The sequence below is a fragment of the Lonchura striata genome, chromosome 18 (assembly GCF_046129695.1).
Source record: "Lonchura striata isolate bLonStr1 chromosome 18, bLonStr1.mat, whole genome shotgun sequence".
Taxonomy (NCBI): domain Eukaryota; kingdom Metazoa; phylum Chordata; class Aves; order Passeriformes; family Estrildidae; genus Lonchura; species Lonchura striata.
The window spans coordinates 8674905-8692889 of NC_134620.1; the positions used below are offsets into that span (position 1 = coordinate 8674905).

At 43.4% G+C, this 17985-nt stretch overlaps 1 protein-coding gene across 18 annotated transcripts in view; it reads right to left on the reverse strand.

Moving 5' to 3' along the window:
- FBRSL1 (fibrosin like 1) overlaps positions 1-17985 on the reverse strand; it is a 501938-nt gene that overhangs the window by 123353 nt on the left and 360600 nt on the right. The gene's annotated exons all lie outside the window — the stretch shown is intronic.

Genomic DNA, 17985 nt, shown 5'->3' on the forward strand with positions numbered 1-17985 from the left:
ACAAAAAGTCTGTAAGACATTAACATTTCTTCTCATCCCTGTCAGTTGGGAACATACTGGAATCTGTAAGAAGTTATCCACCCTGTGCTCAAAAGCATCAGAAATCAGTGTGGTGACCTCAGCAAAAGCCAAGGAGAGGCAGTGGTCCCCAACAAACCTCTCCCTATGGTTTTCTCTTTTTTTCTTCTACCCTCATGGGGTACTTTTTTTTTATTTGGAGGCAATGGGAAGACAGGAAGAGGGTTGTTTGGTGTTTTTTTAAGAGAAGTTTTTTCTAACCCATGGCATCTTCCATTAGAAGACAAACAAAGAGAATGAGCAGATCCTGCTGTCATGACGTAAAGCCTAAGAGATATTTCAGGGTCACCAGCTATCTTATATAGACAACATCTGGCAAAGCCATACAGCAGCAATATGGATACCAGCCCCAGGAAATACTACTACACATAGCCAGAAAAAAAAAATATACTATTCTGGGTTTTATATTAAAAAAAAAAAAAAAAAATCTTTCTTTTTGTCAAGAAGAAAGAAGTGACATATCCACAAACGGCAGCGGAGACTTCCCGGCGCAGGCAGTGATAGATGAGGACTTTTGCTCACTCTCAGATGCATGGAAGAGAATAGTTTTTTGTGTTAAGAGATCATTACAGCTTCAGCCCTCCTACTGCACAGTTTCCTCTGAAATCAGGGGCAAGATTAAATCTGTTGTAGCAGAGCGCTCTGTAATGGCTCTGACAGACGTTGTTTTTCCTCGGCCTCACATCTGGGACTTAACCAGCAGAGCGCTTGAAACCAACCAGGTCAGCTCTTTAGTTGAGTTTCGTGTCTAATCAGCCAGGAAGGCTGAGGCCTCAGGTCACACATGGAAATCACTAGAGCTATTTAAGTCGCCAGAGGTTATTAATAAATCTCCCACTATTTCCTTAAGTAAATAATTGGAGGCCCATCTTTCAAACAAGTTATGTCTGGCCATGTTATGGTACCAATTTTATCCTTCCTTTTTTCCCTTCACCAAGCAGGAAGAACAAATCTCTGGTGACAACAATGGCAAAACTGTGAATTATAAACATCCATGTGTCTCTCATTTGAATGCCTCCTCAAGTTTCCTTGACAGCTGGGGGAGAGAGAGGCTCTTAGTGTTTTCACCAGAGCCTGATCCACTGAAACTGCTCTTGCTCCAGCAGAGACTGGGGGAAGCTGTGCAGCTCTGGCTGCCGGGTGAAACAGGAGCCCTGCTCTCCCCATTAGATGCAGTTAGGTAGCCAAGTTCAGGTCCTTCTGGGCTGCCACCAGGGAAAAGAAGGGGAAAGCCTGACTGTGAAACATGGCCAGAGGCAGAGCTCTGGGGGTTCTGGAAAGGAGGACAGGAGCTGAGGGAGATGGGGCTTGCGAAGCCGCATCCTCCCTTCAAGTCATGCACAAGGAGCTGCACCCAGGCTTGACACACACAGGTCCTGTGAGACCCACAGCCAATTCTCCCATGGCCAAATTCATCCACACCATAAACATCAAGCCCTGGTTTACCAGAGCCCCAGACTTTCCTGGATATGCTCCTCTTTTAGCTTTGGAAATAACAGACTGCTCACCCTAAGGCCGATATGCACGTTCTCACACACAGAGGACTTAACACCAGCCCTGACCACTGGCCATTGTTAAATTGCACCAGCAATCCTCTGCAGGACATTTTTGCAGCAGGATTCCTGCTCACCCTGACTCTGACAGAAAAATCCAACACGAGATGGCTCCTGCCTGCCCCTCCTGCCCTGGCTGCCAAGCTACTGCATCAGGCTCCTTGCAGGTCTGGGGGATATTTATGGCAGCTGTGATAACCCCAACGCATCTTCCAGCTGCCAGCTCCCTTCCACCAGCTGCCCTGAGTTACGAGTTGTCTTTGTTTGAACTTCTTTCAAGATGATGCAGAGTCTCAGGCATTAGGAGTACAGAATGGGTGCTTTAAATGAAGTGAAAGACCACATGGAAACATGTATCTTCTGCATATATACATGTACACAAATCTGTATGTTCCTTTACAGCAAATAATCTAAAATTTGCCTCTGAACAAAGAACACCAGCTCCATCCTTCAAATCACATCAGCAATCGGCAGGTTAATAACCATCACAACCCTCATACATGAAATTATTTTTAACTTGCAATAAAACCCTTTTCCCCCATTTTTTAGAAAATGGAGGATCTGCTCCCTCTTGTAACCACACATAATTTTTTTTTGTGATCTAAAAAATGTACATACTCGAATAATATTTTCTTGCTTGCTTTTTTATTTTTCCCCCTCCCCTCTCTCTTTCTTTTGTCTTTCTCTCTTTCCTTCCCTCACTCTTGCAAAAATTAATGCTTATAATCTAAACCCCAGCCTTTCTGAGGGAGGATTCTCCTCACACCATCATTGCTTTGTGGCATTTCTAACAGGGGCTATCGACTTAATTAACTCCAACTTTAGGTCTGAATCTCCCAATGGAAAGCAAATGTGAGCTGGAGCTGCTTTAGCCAAGCAGTGCCTTACAAGCAAGCAATACTGAAATATAATCCTCCCATGCCTGCAGAAAAAGGTGGAGGGAAAAGCAGCCCTACCTTTGGGGCGTGCTCAGGCTGCAGGAGGGGCATGCCAGGGCTGGACCCCAGAGTCCCCAGGCAGGCTGGCAGAGATTTGGGGGCCCTGGCAGCACAGCTTTGTTCCAAAAGTGACATATTGAGGCTGTGTGAGCTCCATGTGTGGGTGGGGGACGGGGGGAGAGGTGCAGGTAGTGCAGCGCTCTGGCACCCGGCTGTCGCCCAGGCATCGCTGATGTGGGCACTGGAGGGAGTTGCTTGCCAATCCTTCTGGCAGAAGAAAAATTGCTACAGATGGCAACTGCCAGCAGGGAACGAACAGCAAAAACAGAGGAATTCATGACAAATTATGGAGAGGAAGAGGAAAAAAGTGTTTCCAATGTACTCGTTTCGTCTTTTCAGTTAAAGGAAAACCTGTTATCAAGAGCCCAAATGAGCAGCGCCACTGAAGCTGAGGGTGGAAATCACTGCAGAGCCATCAGAGCCATGGAATCCCTTCAATTAAAAATCTACCACATGGTTACACAGACAGCACATACATGTAATAGTGTATTTGCTTGTAAAGATGTGCATGCATCTAATGAATGACAGTATTTAGGCACATATATACTTTTGTGTCTGTGGCTCAGGAACTAGGTTGAAGACAAGCAAAATCTATGGAGCTTGCACATCTTTCTCTGTGACAGAAGGTGTCAGAAGAAGATGTTTGCTGTCCTATTCACTTAAAACAGCAAAAGTAAGGAGCAGGAAAAGAAAAAAAAAAAAGAAGGAAAAAAAATTACAGCAAGCAGAAACACTTAAAATGAGTTACTATGTCTGGTCACTCAATCCTTTAAGCCCTGCCAACACTTTTCTGTGATTAGTTAGTAAATCTGACAAGGCCTGCGTTTGTTCACAGCTTATTGACAGAACTGTATTGATAAAGCAATATCCAAGCCTGGGGAAAGAAAGCCCTCAATCTCATTTTAATTTCTCAAGTCCTTATTGCACAAAGGTGTTTTTTCTGGATGAATTCATTTTTCTGAAACTAAATTTGGAATTTTCTGAGAGTGCAGCTCTTATATCATTGCTTAATAATTATTTATTGACTGGGTAGCCATTAAACACAGGAGAAAAAACAACATGTCACATGAATTTATTTGTGCAGATTTCTGACCTGATGATGCAGGGACATTTGTTCAGGTATCACGAGAGACAGAACAAGGGTAGCTGTGAGGGTGATAATTTTCCCATCATCCAGAGATATCCTGTGCTTTCCTGTTCCCTATGCCCCCAGTCATCCCAAAGTTCTTCCTAAAACCAGCCCCAGTCTCCCCTGGAGGTTTGTGTCATGGGCATTGCATCCTGGATGAGGCTCCTGATGGGGTCCCTTGAGGACCCATTAGTGCTGCTCATAAATTAGCCAGATGGGGTTTGCCCTGGCCCAGCTGCAGCAGGTTTGCTCTGGAGGGGATGGCTCCCACCCCATGCAGAGGGAACTGCATTTCCAAAGATTAGGAGCACTGGGATATGAAAAAACAAGAATGGACAGGTTTAAACCAGTGATGATTTTGTGTTAAACCCACATATATTACTGAAGCCTAATTGCAGCATTTTGCATCCAGTTAAATTTTATGAGCTTGATGAATCCGGAGTATCAATAAAGAAGTGGCAGTGTGGGATTGTTCAGTGGTTGCAACCCAAAATGCAGGGAAATGGGTTCAGTAACAACCACTGGATACAAACACCACCAGAGAGCAAGAATTGGTGAAACAACTTTGCTCCAAGAGGCTGAAGAAGACACCAAACACTTATTATTATGTGCTTGTACTGGAGACTGTTCAGTTAAAGAGATCTAACAGCCATTGCTGAAGCTGGTAGTTGAAAGAAATTGTTGTAAAAAACCCTATTTGTTGGTGTTTCATTTACTTTTTCTCTTTCTCTTTTCTGTGGGTAGTGGAAATTGGCACATATAAGCTAGCAAAGAAGTGGAACATCATCACTGAAACACAGAGTGATAGGGAAAATCCCTTTATCATTTGAGTTAAACCATCACCAGATATCAAGGAATCATATCACAAAAGCCTATTTAGGCTTTCCTGGCATTACAAATCCAGTGTTCTCTGGCCTCCTCTGCAATTGCTATTGATTATGACTTGAAAACCAAAAAAGTCCTCCTTGTTTACAATAAAAAAAAACACCAATCCACTCCTTCTAAACACAAAATAAAGTAGTTTTCAAAAATGAGCTGAAAAAAGGTATACACATATCTTCAAAGGCTATTTTCACTATTGCAAGCATGCACATAGTAAGTCTTCTAAAATTTATGGAGGAAAGAATAAGTAGGAGAAATTATAACCAGTTGAAAAATGGGCTGTGCTAGGGAGAGGCTAATAAAGTATATATACTTCAAGGGGTGACATGTTTATTACTAATAATCTATACCAACATTGTCCCTTTATTCACCAGTGTTGTATTAATAAGGAAAGTAGTTAAGAACCTACAGATGTTACACGTGTTTTGAAAGGACTAGTTCACGTACCAATGAATTTCTGAAAAAATGGAAGTGTTACTACAGCTGTATTGCCCTGGGCTTCTGCAACTCCAATTGAGCAGCGTAACTGGAGAAAGGAACCACCTCCGAGTGTGTGTTCACAGCGAGTGCTGAGATGTGGCAGAGCTCAGCACAGCTCTCCCCCCAAGTGCTGCTTCCTCAGGAACAGATTCCCTTCTGGCTGAGTCCTGCTGATCCTCTCCAAGGAGAAACCCCACTCACAGAAATTCTGTCAGGAGAGAGGTCATGGCAGGCTGGAGACATGGTCATGTAGGGTCTTAACAGTTTTCTTTTAATACAACACTGCTGAGATGCCGCAGCTCTTGCTTAAGCCAAGCAGGGTTGCAGTCTCACAATTCTCATTTTGACTGTAAACAAAGAGCCTGGCTCTCTGTGGTAGGGATCTGGGGATGACTTATTGTTAGAGCAGGATGTTGGAAATGATTGCTGTGGCAATGCTTTGTTCTGCATCGAATGCCATTTCATAACATAATCACCCCACTGCAAATATGGACTATGTTCCGTTCAGGAGAGATCTTAACAGTTTGCCAAATGATGTTTTACATCAGTTACAGCCAGTCTAGTCTGCTGCTTCATGTACAGTTAGACTGGACAGAAGGAAAGAGAAATGACGTTGGTATCTGAAAAGTCTGTAGCAGCATTGCGGCACTAAAACCAGTGCAGGCCTTCTCCACTGCAGCCACTTCTGAGCAATATAAATCAGCATCTCCTCGTTACCAGCTTTTCAAAATACCTTCAGATTTAGATTTCCTGAAGCAATTCACCATTATGGTAAAAGACTCAACATTCTTGCTTTTTAGAAAGTTTGAAGAGTGTAAACTCCAGGAAGTGGAAAGTCTGGTTCCATCAAAGTCTCTCCATATAGCTCTGGACACAAATCTCAGAATCACAATTTCTAAGAATAAAAATGTCCCAGTAATCCAGTGTCCCTGAATTTCTCGAAATACTTCTTGAAACCTCTCTGTCCCAGCTTGGAGAGGAGCTGGGCACTTGCAAACCCTCCAGTGATCACAGCAGAATCAAGTGCTCAACAATCTTAGCTCCGGGTATTTTAGAGGACAGGTCTTAAAAATCAATTTCTTTTTGTTTGTTGTCAGTCCTTGCCTTTCACTACATTCTTTGTTGACACACCTATTCCATCCTAAAATTTAAGTAGTTTAATCTCCATCCAGGGTGTATCCACACTCCAGAGCAGACAGACACAGGCAGTGCACACCTGCTACTGCAAAGCACATCTCATGAAATGTGCCAGGCCACTGTCATTATGCACTCAACTACAAGCTCTGCTTACAACAATAAATATTCACTAAATGGTAACATAATTAGTCACAACGCAAGGAGGAGGAGGGCTGCAGAGGGCAAAAATGTGCCCCTTTTATTTTCACAGTCTCTCTGAAGCCATGACATATCTACACATTTTCCTACCACATGTGCTGATCTAGAACTAAGGACGAGATGGATGCTGAAGAGAGCCATTTACATCATCCCTGGAGAGATTTGTAAAGCAAGAGGGAGGGTTTCTTATTCCCCTCTCACTGAAAGAAGCATTGGCTCCTTTCCACTTCCAATTTCACCATGGCTGCACACGACTAAACATCCATTTTGACACTAATGCGGAATGGTGCTCTCTGCTAGCTTGGGTCAGCCAGCTCTCCTGCCTGACTGGTCAAGTGATTGTAAAATCAGTAATGTTATATTTTACACCCCATATTTCTTAAAAAAAATATATAAAAATTACTAGGGAAATTATTCTTCTTTTACTCTAGGATTTTTTTTCTTTGACTTTTTTTTTTTTCAAAGACACATCTGTTCACTCTCTCATAACATTGAAAATTAAGTCAGAAACTTGCACATGTGTGGCTGTGTGTGCTTTCTCCTCCAACCAGAAATGACAAAGCAAAGTTTGGCAAGGCAATAAAGGAATGGCCACAAATCAGCCAGGATTATCTGACTTCCTTTAAGAAAGCCATAAATTGTTTACAGCAGCATTGGTCTTTAATGGCAGAATGGGGCATGATGGAAGAGAAAGCTTTAATCTAACAATTTCAACACATTGCCAAAGTCCTTTCCTGTAGTTTACAATAAAAGAACCTCCAAGCATCTAACTTATGTTGGCTGGACTTTTTTAATTTCAGGGAAAAGATCCTTCCCATGCTCCCTTCTCCTTCAATACAGAAATAGCCTGGAGTGTAATGAGGTTAAGTTTTAAAGCATTAAGCATTTGACAAAAATGCTTGCAATGATTTTAGCACCAGAAAACCTCTAGAGAAACTGGACAGAGCCTGGGACAATACACAACAGACTCTTCCAAGCTTAATGCACTGGGAATTGGAAGTGCATTAGGATTTTGGCTGCAGCTGGGCTTTTTACGGCCACTGGATTCTCGGCACCGCTGCTGCTAATAATACACAGGTGAGGGGACATGGAGACAGACAGCTTGCTGTGACTGCCACTCCCTGTACACCACAAAACAGTTCCTAACAGGAGAAGGCAGCTGTCTAAAAAAAATATGCTTTGGCAATGGAGCCAATCTGCACAGTTCCTATATATGAATTTCCAACACTTCCTCCTTGCCCCTCTCCCAGTGCAAATCTACGTTCAAAGTTGTTTGGGTTTATCCCTTTGTTCTTGCTTGTCCTTGAGGGCAACTGTGAAATCCAGAACCATCAGTGGAATTTGGACAATGAATATTTGTAAAGTTTGAAGGTGCCCATGGTGGCATTTTTAGAGAGAGGGTCTATACCTCCTGTATTTCTTTGTATGTTTTGCACTTCAGGCTATTTCTCAGAGGGCACCATCATGCAACGTGCATCTAACACAAAAAATTCAAACTTCTCCATTGCCTGGTATGGAAATCCTCTACATCTTTTTCCTTCTGGGATCATCCCTGCTGTGGTACTGTACCTCTTCGTTCACATGCCACTTTTGGAAAATGCATTTCTACTGCAAAGCTGATGTAAATAAATACAGCACAGCTCACATGGTTTGAAGAGTTTGTAAACAGAAAATATCCATTCCAGACTACTGGCTTCTGAGAACTGGAATGTTTCCAAATCTATTTATCACATCACTTTATAGAAGCTCTTTTCTCCCTCCTCTTGATATTTCAGAAATTTATTTGCCTCCCATTATAAAAATAAATACAAGTGCTTTCCCTCCCCAATGCCCAAACAGTAATTAGTTATAATGATTGTTATTTATGTTGTGGCAGTGCTGTGAAGCCCCAGACAGAGGCAGGGACCTGATATGGTTACATGTTTATAATTCCTCCTCTACATGCTACTTAACAGCATATTGCTCAAAAGCCAGTGAAAGCAATTTCTTCAAGTACCACAAAAGACACTGCCAGCAAAGTTTCCCCAAAGCTTTAGATAAAATTCCCATGCAGCTGAGTGGTTCCCCATACTGCAACTCCAGCTCTAGTGAGAGCCAGTCATCCGAGTTGAATTTTTTGTTTGGCTGAAAACAAACTCACAAGGCTGAAGTACAAAAAGGCAAATGTACCGTCTTTCCAGGGCAAGAGGGAAACCATTCCCCTGTTGAAAAGCTTTTCTTTAATAATTAGGGCTGAAAAATTACTTGTATTTTCCCATGCACTGATGAGAAAGTTATAGGAAGGAAGGAAATGCAGGAAGATCTGAACAGCACAGAAGCATAGGATGAAGTACTTTTATGGATAATTGCCATGCAACTCTATTTTGTTCCTGGTGCTTAGATATTATTAAGTAAAACTAATTAGAAATGCAATAGATAAATGTACTCTGAATTCTTCATATCCTCTAAGTGGCTCCAATACCACCCATCAGGGACTCTGCGTTTGCTGGGTAGGCAAATGATTTTCTCATAAAAAGCTGGACGACTCTTACCATGGATCATTTTCTCCTTTAACCTGCTCTATTACTGCTCCTCCTCTCCTCCTCCTCCAAAGTGAAATATAATATCCATCAGTGGAGTAATGATTCCTGAACTAGAGACACAAGTAAAAAGCAAACCCCCCTCCCCAAGCCCTCAGCACAGAAGGCTTGATGAGCACAGCTAGTTAGCCCTGTCTCTAATTAATGCATTTTGCTTTTCCTGCCAGGTGTGGCCCCATTTCTCACTCCCTGGTTTCCCTCCCCAACAATTTACTCTTAAAAACAGAAACAAGCGATGTAAACAGAACCTGTAAAATACAAATAATGTAGCAAATCATTGTTGTTGTTGGCTTATTTTCCTTGCTGCTCAAGAACTTTAAAGAGGTTTGGGGGAAAAAAAAAAAACCAAACCACAAAAAAATCCCAACCAAAACAAAAACCTTTCCACTAAGTAATTGAGTCTGCACTCTTGTATCAGACATTCAATGCTAATTTGGAGTCCTGTCTTATCGCATTACAGACAAACACAGGGCCCCTTACATCAAGTGCAACAAAATAGCTACACTCGGCATTATTAATGAAGTAGATGGATTAATTTCCTATTTATGAGAAGCTAACCAACTGGCTAGCTTGCTGACAGCACTATTAATGATCCTTAATGCCCCACAGGCGGTAATGGGTCCCGCTGGGAGATCTAGGAGCGCTGCAATTTGTATTGAGGATTTAGACATAACAAAAAAAAAAAAAAAGAAAAAAAAGAAAAAAAAAAAAAAAGAAAAAAAAAAGCCCTCCTGGGAGCAGGCAGTTGATCAGCGGGCGCCCCGGCGGAACACAGCAGACAAATAATAAATGACAGCCTTGCGATTAAATCAAACCTTCTACTTTAAGTGTTAAAGTGTCTGACTGTCACTAACAATCTAGTGGTTGTTAAAGCCTCCCGGGGCTCCAGGAGCAGACGCACTGAGCTGGAAGGTAAAAGGGGGGCGAGCGGCCGCGGCAGCAGCGGAGCCTCGCTGCCTTGGGAAGGGAATTACACATCACCGAGCTCCAGCTCTGCGTTTTGAGGTACTACAGACCCAAGGCACGGGACTCCCTAAAGTTTACATGGGCCTTAAAAGAAAGGTTTTACCTGGGAATGACACACCCTGGAGATTCCCTACCCCCAGCTCTCCAGCCTGGCTCACAGTGGACTCACAGCCCAGTGGGAGTGGGAGTCCCACATACAAGACCATGTTTGTTGCAAATGAACATCCTGGCTGCTGCTATCTAGGAATTTTAGTTTCCATTCATCTGCCTGTGCATGCAGGATTGAAACCAGAGGGCCATGTTTCTAGATTCAAAGGGGACAGGTTGAGGTGTGAACAGAAGTCCTGGAGGCAACATGGATTTCATTCACTTAGTCTTCTTGATAAATACAGCCATATACACTCTATCTTCCTTATATTTAGTTTCCTTGCTGCCCTAGATGGATCACATCCTCAGGCTGGGTGACAACTTGGAGAAATCCCAATGCCTTCTCTTCTGGAGATCCGTGTTCAGAGATAGAGATGAAACAGGAAAGTAGGTGAGATGAAAATAAGCACTGAAAAGGTCCTTTGCCCGTCACCCTCTATCAAAACACCAAAGCAAGAGCCGAGGCTAATGAGTAAAGGAGGCACAAAGCCAATGTTTTGTAAGAATAGTCTCCTTTCTCTTTGTTCTCTTCTCTCCATGCCATGGCCAAGTGTGGGCTTCTGTCTTCTTAGATTTTTCCCACCCCACTTAAAAGTCCAGAGCTACATACAATTAAGGTGAATAACATGAAGATTTCAAACAAGGTTACACGAGCTTATCTTTAAAAAAACATTTAGAAAATCAAGGGGAGTTGGATGTTGTGTACCTGCCTCTATCAGCAGTGATAGAAATAAATTCTTGTAATCCAACTCAAGTAATTTAAGTCAAATTCCTTCTAGGTGCTCAGTAAAAGCTCCGAGGAAGATTTATGGCTCCTATTAGGTTTTACAGGCACTTAAAGGTGGACTTGACACAGAGGGACCATGTAGTGGATCCCTCAGCCTGTAGAGGAGCCCTTTATACAGCACAGAGCTGTGAGGAACAGCAGGCCAGGAGAGGGAACTGGAAACTCCAAGACCCCATCAAAGGTGTGGGATGATATTTGGTCTGCTGTCCTGCAAGAAACCCTCATGCAATTTATGTCATCATCATACCTTGACAGCGCAGCATGGGAAAAGAACCATAAATATTCACCTCATACATATAAATTTATTTATAATCCATATTTATAATCCATGTGTGTTTTCTGGCAGAATTAGTATTTTTTAAATCATACAACTTCCTAACAGGTCGCTGAAGAGAACTCGCTGGAAAACACAGCAGCCAATTGGAATTTCTTCCCCTTGTGTGAACCTCAGTGAAGAACACGTAATAGAAAAAAATACAGTGATGGGGAACTCTGGTGAGCATTGGCTGCCAAGAAGGTAGCATGGGCAGAACCACACTTATTTATCTATCAGTTCATAGAAGCTGCTCTGCTATAGCCTCTGGGTGGGGAAGCATTGATTTTTAAACATCACAAGCTAAAGAACAACGGATCTGACAAAATGTCAGCGTGGAACAGAGGCCTCCTGATGCAGCGAAGGCAATGCACTGCCTTTGCCCTCAGGCAGAAGCCTCAGTCCAAAGGGTGAGAGATGTGCCCAGAGGCACCTGAGGGCAAGGGGAGGCTGCTGGGTGCTGAAGCTGCCCATCAGACCACAGTCAGGGCTTGTCATGGGGGCAGCAAGCAGGGGTGGCCATCGCCACGCTTTCCTGGCTCCATGTCAGGTGCCACCTGAATTAATGCCATGCCCCAAAGGGCACGGGTAGGACTGGGCAGTGTCAGAGTGGTGAGGGGGTCCCTGGGAGGTGGTGGAAGCATCAGCACTGGAGGATAAGGGCCTCTGAGTGGCTGTAGCAAGGGCACAAGTTTTGGGTAATGGTCAACAACTGTACATCAGCTTTATGAGCCTGATTAGGAGCTGCAGTTTCTCCTGGTAAGACCACCAAGTTTTGCTTTGACAGGTCATCACCTTTGGACACATGGATCACTAGAGGCAGGGCTGCACATATGTCAGATGACAACAAAGTCGTCATGTACAGAGAAAATGCTCTTCATAAGACACCTTCCTCCCATTCATCACACAAAGAATTAAGACATACTGGTAATTTCTTTAGCTGTCCCCTCCTGTCTTCCTTACGCCAGTATAAAATTGCATTCTGAGCCTTGTTTGCTTGATCACGCTTCCCCTCCTCCAACTTATCCTCTCCCTTTGCACCTCCCACCAATTTGCCCCCACCATCCTCGCTTGGATGGGGAAGGCAAAAAATAATAGTGACAGCCCCCAGGGGAAAGCCAAGGGGCCCCTGCAAAGTGCACCGCGAAAAGGAGCGCGCCTGCTCACTCATCACATTTCGCATTCGTTCTGCCACTCGCTGTCAAATTAAAACGTGGCCAACAACTCATTTCTCCTGCTCTCACAGTTACAAATTAGTCCATTAAGCTGTCTGCAGCAAGCCTTTTTTCCTCTTCCCAGTAATGGCCTCCGAGAATTCCTTCATAATCGCCAAGTCCTCCTGGGATGCCCACCGAAAGCAGATGGAGAAGCTCCCGGGTAATACAAGGCACTTTTTAATGACACAACATGCTGTGGGTCTTTTTTTATTTTATTTATTTTTTTTTTTTATGTCCCTGTTCTCCCTTCATCATCTTTCCCCCTTCCCTCCTTTCTTCCACCAGGATGATTAGGAATTGAAAAAAATAAATAAAAGAGAAGCATGGATGGAGGGGCACGGATGCTCCCGTGCAGAGGCTGACAGCTACAGGAAGGAGTGTGGGGGGGAATCAGCTTCAACTCCCTAATTAAAACCTCCTAATTGAATTATCTTTATTGAAAAATTAGATCTTCCATTGGAAGCGTAGAGATCTGGGAAGACAGACGATCAAGTCCTCCTGTAGATGACTAATCTGTTTCATTTATTGTGTATCCTCCTCCCCAGGCAGAGGCTGCACAGATGACGACCGTCTCTTCCGCGGGCCAGACCTGTCGCAGAGCGAATCGCTCCTGACAGAACAAGTTGCTTAATGCAGAATCCCCTCTCTTAAGGGATGTTTTGGAGAGCCAAAAGGACTTGAGTGTTATTAGCAAGTAAAGGGCTAGTACCTGCTGGGAGTTGTCTTTATTTATTTAAAAGAGAATCTTATAAAGTGAGGCTGTTACAGCAGCTTGTTCATGCAGGTGGCACAGGGAAGGGGCTGCCGACCCCAGCTTTGGTGTGGGTTCTGTAACCCCCACAAAGCTGCTGTGTATAGAAACATGGTATTTAAAATAAGGCAAACAACATTTTCTCTACATTGCTGATGCACAGGAAAAAGATACACTCACTAAATACAGCCAGCTGGTATCATGCTGTACACGTTAAATAATAGCAGCTCCAGAGAGATCTTTCCTGTCCTCTTGTTAACCCAAAATTAGTCCTGGAGATGCTGCTCTGCCCACCCACAGCCCATGCAGCAGATGATGATGGTGAGCACTTGGTCTGGAACATGGCTGTGCCCAGCTGGGACCCGTTCTCAGCTGGCATGGGTGCCCATTCCCAGCACAGACCTCGAGAGCCTCCTGCCCTGGTCACAGCAGCTCTGAGGGCATCACCTTACACACTGCCCTGTGCTGAAAGCCTGGCCAGGAGGATGTGAGGCTTTGTACTGTGCAGTAGGAAAAAACTTTTGGGGAACTTGGTCCTTCCTTTCCAGATTACACACATAAATTGAGTTCAGCTTCTATCTGATTATGTGAGAAGAAGAGAAGAGGCTGTGAGAAGAGGCTGAATCCACCCCACATGTAGCATTCACCTCCCAAAACCACTGATGGAAACCTCTGGAGACAGAGACAAGATTAGTGGTGTCTGAGAAGATCCTATCCTAATTAATTTTTTTACTTTTATCAAAACAAGGAGCAAAAGCTCTTCCCAGTGGAACTACCAAAGGCATGTTGACAATTCTTATTTCCAATGAACCACCAAAGGGCAGAGAACACAAATCAATAGTTGCCTCTTTATCTTCCTCCCTTTCTCCCAACAAATCAGAAGATTGGCCTCAAACTTGGAAGATGAAAACCTACTTAAAGAAATACAATTCCTTGTATTTTCTCACTGACTTTGCAGCAGGGTCATTCCTATTGCCCAGCCTCCTTAGTGGCTGCATGGGTTAACACATCTTTTGTAGCAAAGCCAAAATTCCTCATCTCATTGAAGATTTCCAGGAGCTGCGCCTTTAAGGATACATTTTGCATCAGAATTATAAGATTTGGTGACACTCCAGTAGTCCCTCTCCAGCCTCCTCCCACACCAAATAAAATTCAGCGACTCGGCTGTCACCCTGCCGCTCTGCTCCCCGCTCTGCCGTGAGTGACAGGCATGCTGTGCTCTCACCATCCTGGGGAACAGCCAAAGTATTCATGGATCTTATTGCTAGACAGGCTGTGATAAGGCTGTTTTCATGGCTACACACCCCGCAGACGGCATAAAGAGAAACAAGAAGGCGGCGACGGAGAGTAAAGTCCTCTCAACACCTTCAGGAGATGCTGCGTGCTGGAGGGCGAGGGAGGCTTTCCATGGGCAGGAGCTGTGTTATGAATGTATGTATGTTGAGGTGGGGAGGGGAAGGAATAAACCAGTTTCCTGGAAGTGAAGAAAAATTGGCTGTCTTTGCAAGTCTGAGGCCAGCTGGGAAGACAGAGGCGTGATTCAACTTTTTGTTTAAAGAAAACCCACTCCAAGTGTCAGAAATATCCCAAAAAACCCACAACCAGCCCGAGCCCAAAACCCCTAAGTCCTGCAGCTGGAGAAGGAAAAACACAACTTTCTCTAAACGCAGACAAGTCAATATGAATAAAAAGTGTCCTTCATGCATCATAAATTATTACTTTAGGAAGAAAACAGACAGTTTTTCTTTGAACAGGAATATACAAATATTCCCACTGGCAGAACACAAAAAAGGAGAAAAACTGCAAGTAGATCACTGTACCCTTGCATTTTCTTATCACTATCTGCTAATTTATCCTCTTTTCACAACATAGACTTTCTGACTGTATTATGTTTATAGCAAATATGAGACAACATCCCTAGGCTTTTTCATAGTGCTCTTTTCTTGTTTTTACAATAAATTCTGTGAAAGAAGGAACTCACCTTTTATCTTCCCTATTTACATGTGTACTCTAGACAAAGACAACAGCTAGAGGAAATCGGCTAGTAGCAAGAAATGCCATAGTGTTTAGTAGAAGGTGAGGGAAATAGGTACATGTAAGCTTGGGCAAAGCAGGAGAACATTCATCCATGTGGGCTCTGATTTTGGTGCAGACAACTAGCTAGAGAAGGCTTGGCCAGCATTAAAACAAATTCATTGGCATTTGCAAGGAAGTCTGCTAGCTCTTCTCTATTTCTGCTGTACTGTTGTCCCAAAATATAATGAGAAGAGACGTGCTACTGGAAATGCTAGTTCAAATAAAAAGAAATCTCAATCACTGACACTGGGGTTGTACAGATGCTCATTTTAATGCTCCTGCCATATTTAAAATTGCAGGAAAAATCCAAGTTAATCAGCTGGAGTCCCACTCACTTTCTGCAGGAGTCAACACCTTTGCCATGTCCAGGCAAGGACTCTGGTTTAGCTGCTTGTGACAGCAATAGTGAACACTGACCTATTTGCATACACATCTTTTTAACTGGCTCACTGCTCTGTTTAAAACATCTCCTTGAAATAACCTTGAACCTACATCATACGTGCTGCGTGCATGCCCAGATATAAATGCACACGTGAGTTCAGTGTTATCGTTATAAAAATATTTCAGTAGAGTAGTGCTTCAGTTAAGCATCAAAACTCCATAGCTTATAATTTTATTTCACTTCTTGGGGCAATTTCTGAGACATACTTCAGTATTTTTAACAGTAGATATACTAGAGACCATATACACCACTGTTGGCCTCTTGCTTCCATAAATCTTTCAAAACCAATATTTATACTTCCATGAAGGAGTGCTGGCTGCTTATTTTCCATCTCCATAAAAGTGGCCAGATCAATAGCTCTGTGTATGTTACTTGGAAACATGTCACAGCAGCCTCTAAAACCTCTTTTTCCTTTGTCTGAAATTGATTTCTGTAATATGCAAATATTAAGAAAAAGGAAGCTTTAAGTTTCCTCTTAGGATCCTTTGTGAATCCTTCGGTATCCAGACACCACTCCGACGGAAAATTAAAACCCTGCCAGCAGTTTACCGTCTCCCCTGAGCGCCAGCCGTGCTGTGATCCTAACACTTTGCTCCAAGCTATGAAATCCTGAAATTTGCATATTCTTCACTTTGGGATTGTTTCAGGAAAAAGGTAAAACAGCACGGAGCTGCCTGCCTGCAAAACCAGCCCTCTCCTCCGCCAACCTGCCTCCCTCTGAGGATGACAATAGAGGAGCAGGAGGATTTCCTCTGCTCCTCTATGCCAGTGGAAAGATAACACCACTCACCCTCTTGCTTTAGATCTTGCTGCACACCCAATTTTTTAGTTAATATGCAGGATCAGGAAAATTAAACTTGTGTTATGGGCTCCTACTTTGAGAAGGAGCAAAGAGATGTGCTATTCACTGGAGCTTTTTTTTTTGAGAGACTTGATCACCCCCCCCATCTTTTTTTTTCCCAGCACAGCTTGAGCCCTGAAGCTTTTATTAAAAAATAAAAAAGGGAAAAAAAAAAAAGAAAAAAAAAAAAACCAAACTAAGCAGTGTACAAAAGTGGGGGGAGTAGAGAAGGTTTAACAAGCTCCAAGTCATAGATTATAAGCCTCTGCTAAAAATTTATGGCTGTTTGGATCTTTGCCACACTGAACAGATTGGCAAGCTGATCAGAATCGCAGCAGGCTGCCTAATGAGTCCCACACAATTTTTCACCCCATATTTTTCCAATAAAAAAGCAGTTAAATACCAACCGCAGCCACAGCAGAGCCTGCCATCTGGCTGCTTTTTTCTCCAGCCATCATTAAAATGGTTCTTGGCAGTTTACACCTCGCTTTTTTTCTGTACAGATGTGGAACGAATTTTCTGACAACCCTTGGATGAAACAGGGGGCTTTATTGAGCTTTACAGATTAACTGCCTAACTTCTGGTCCTAATTTTAAGTGTCTTAGCACACCGGAGGCATCATTTTAAGTGAGCTAATTGTACTTATCTGAGCCCACCAGGAACATTTGGTTAAGTTAAAGTGAGATTCAAAATCAACATTTCGAGGAGCTGTGTAACCCACGCCACCACGGTCACCAACATCTAGCCCGTGCTGTGAGTTCATAGGGATTAAAAATAATAACTACAGGCACAGTGTTTGAAAGTGTCTGCAGAGGAAACCAAAGACTTATGGTTGAAACCCATTTATTGCAGGCAAAAGAGTACGAGCAGCTTTATTTCTTGCTCTTTGCTCTGCAGCAGTTTGGTCAGCCGGGGAGTGAGGAGCCCTGTATTGGTGCTGACTCCACTGACCTGGCCCAGCACAATGGAGCTGCAGCCCTGGGTGTCTGCTCAGATGTGTTTGAGCCACTTGCAAGCAGCTCCCTTTGTCTCTCTGTCACTGCAAGATGAGAGTGAGCAGAAGGAGACAAAAGCTGATTTTAGGGCACAGTGTTTACACACCGAATACCTATTTTTTACAATCCATGTCTGAAAACAGAAATGCAAAGAAAAGGTCTTTTAGAAACTTGGAAAAATCCAAATATAGGCAAGAAGAACGTTTAAAAACTGCTTGTGGGCCAAACAGAAGCAGGACAGGCTGGAGATGGATACAAGTGGCTGAATGTCTACGGACAGCTTTGATTAATGCAGTCTGTGAGGCCGGGCAGTCTGGGGGATGGGAGCAGCAGGGCAGCCAGCTGAAGTGCAGCTAAGATGCTTTGAATGCACTGTTTCAGTCTTTCCCTAATGACTTGTCAAGACCACAAAAGAA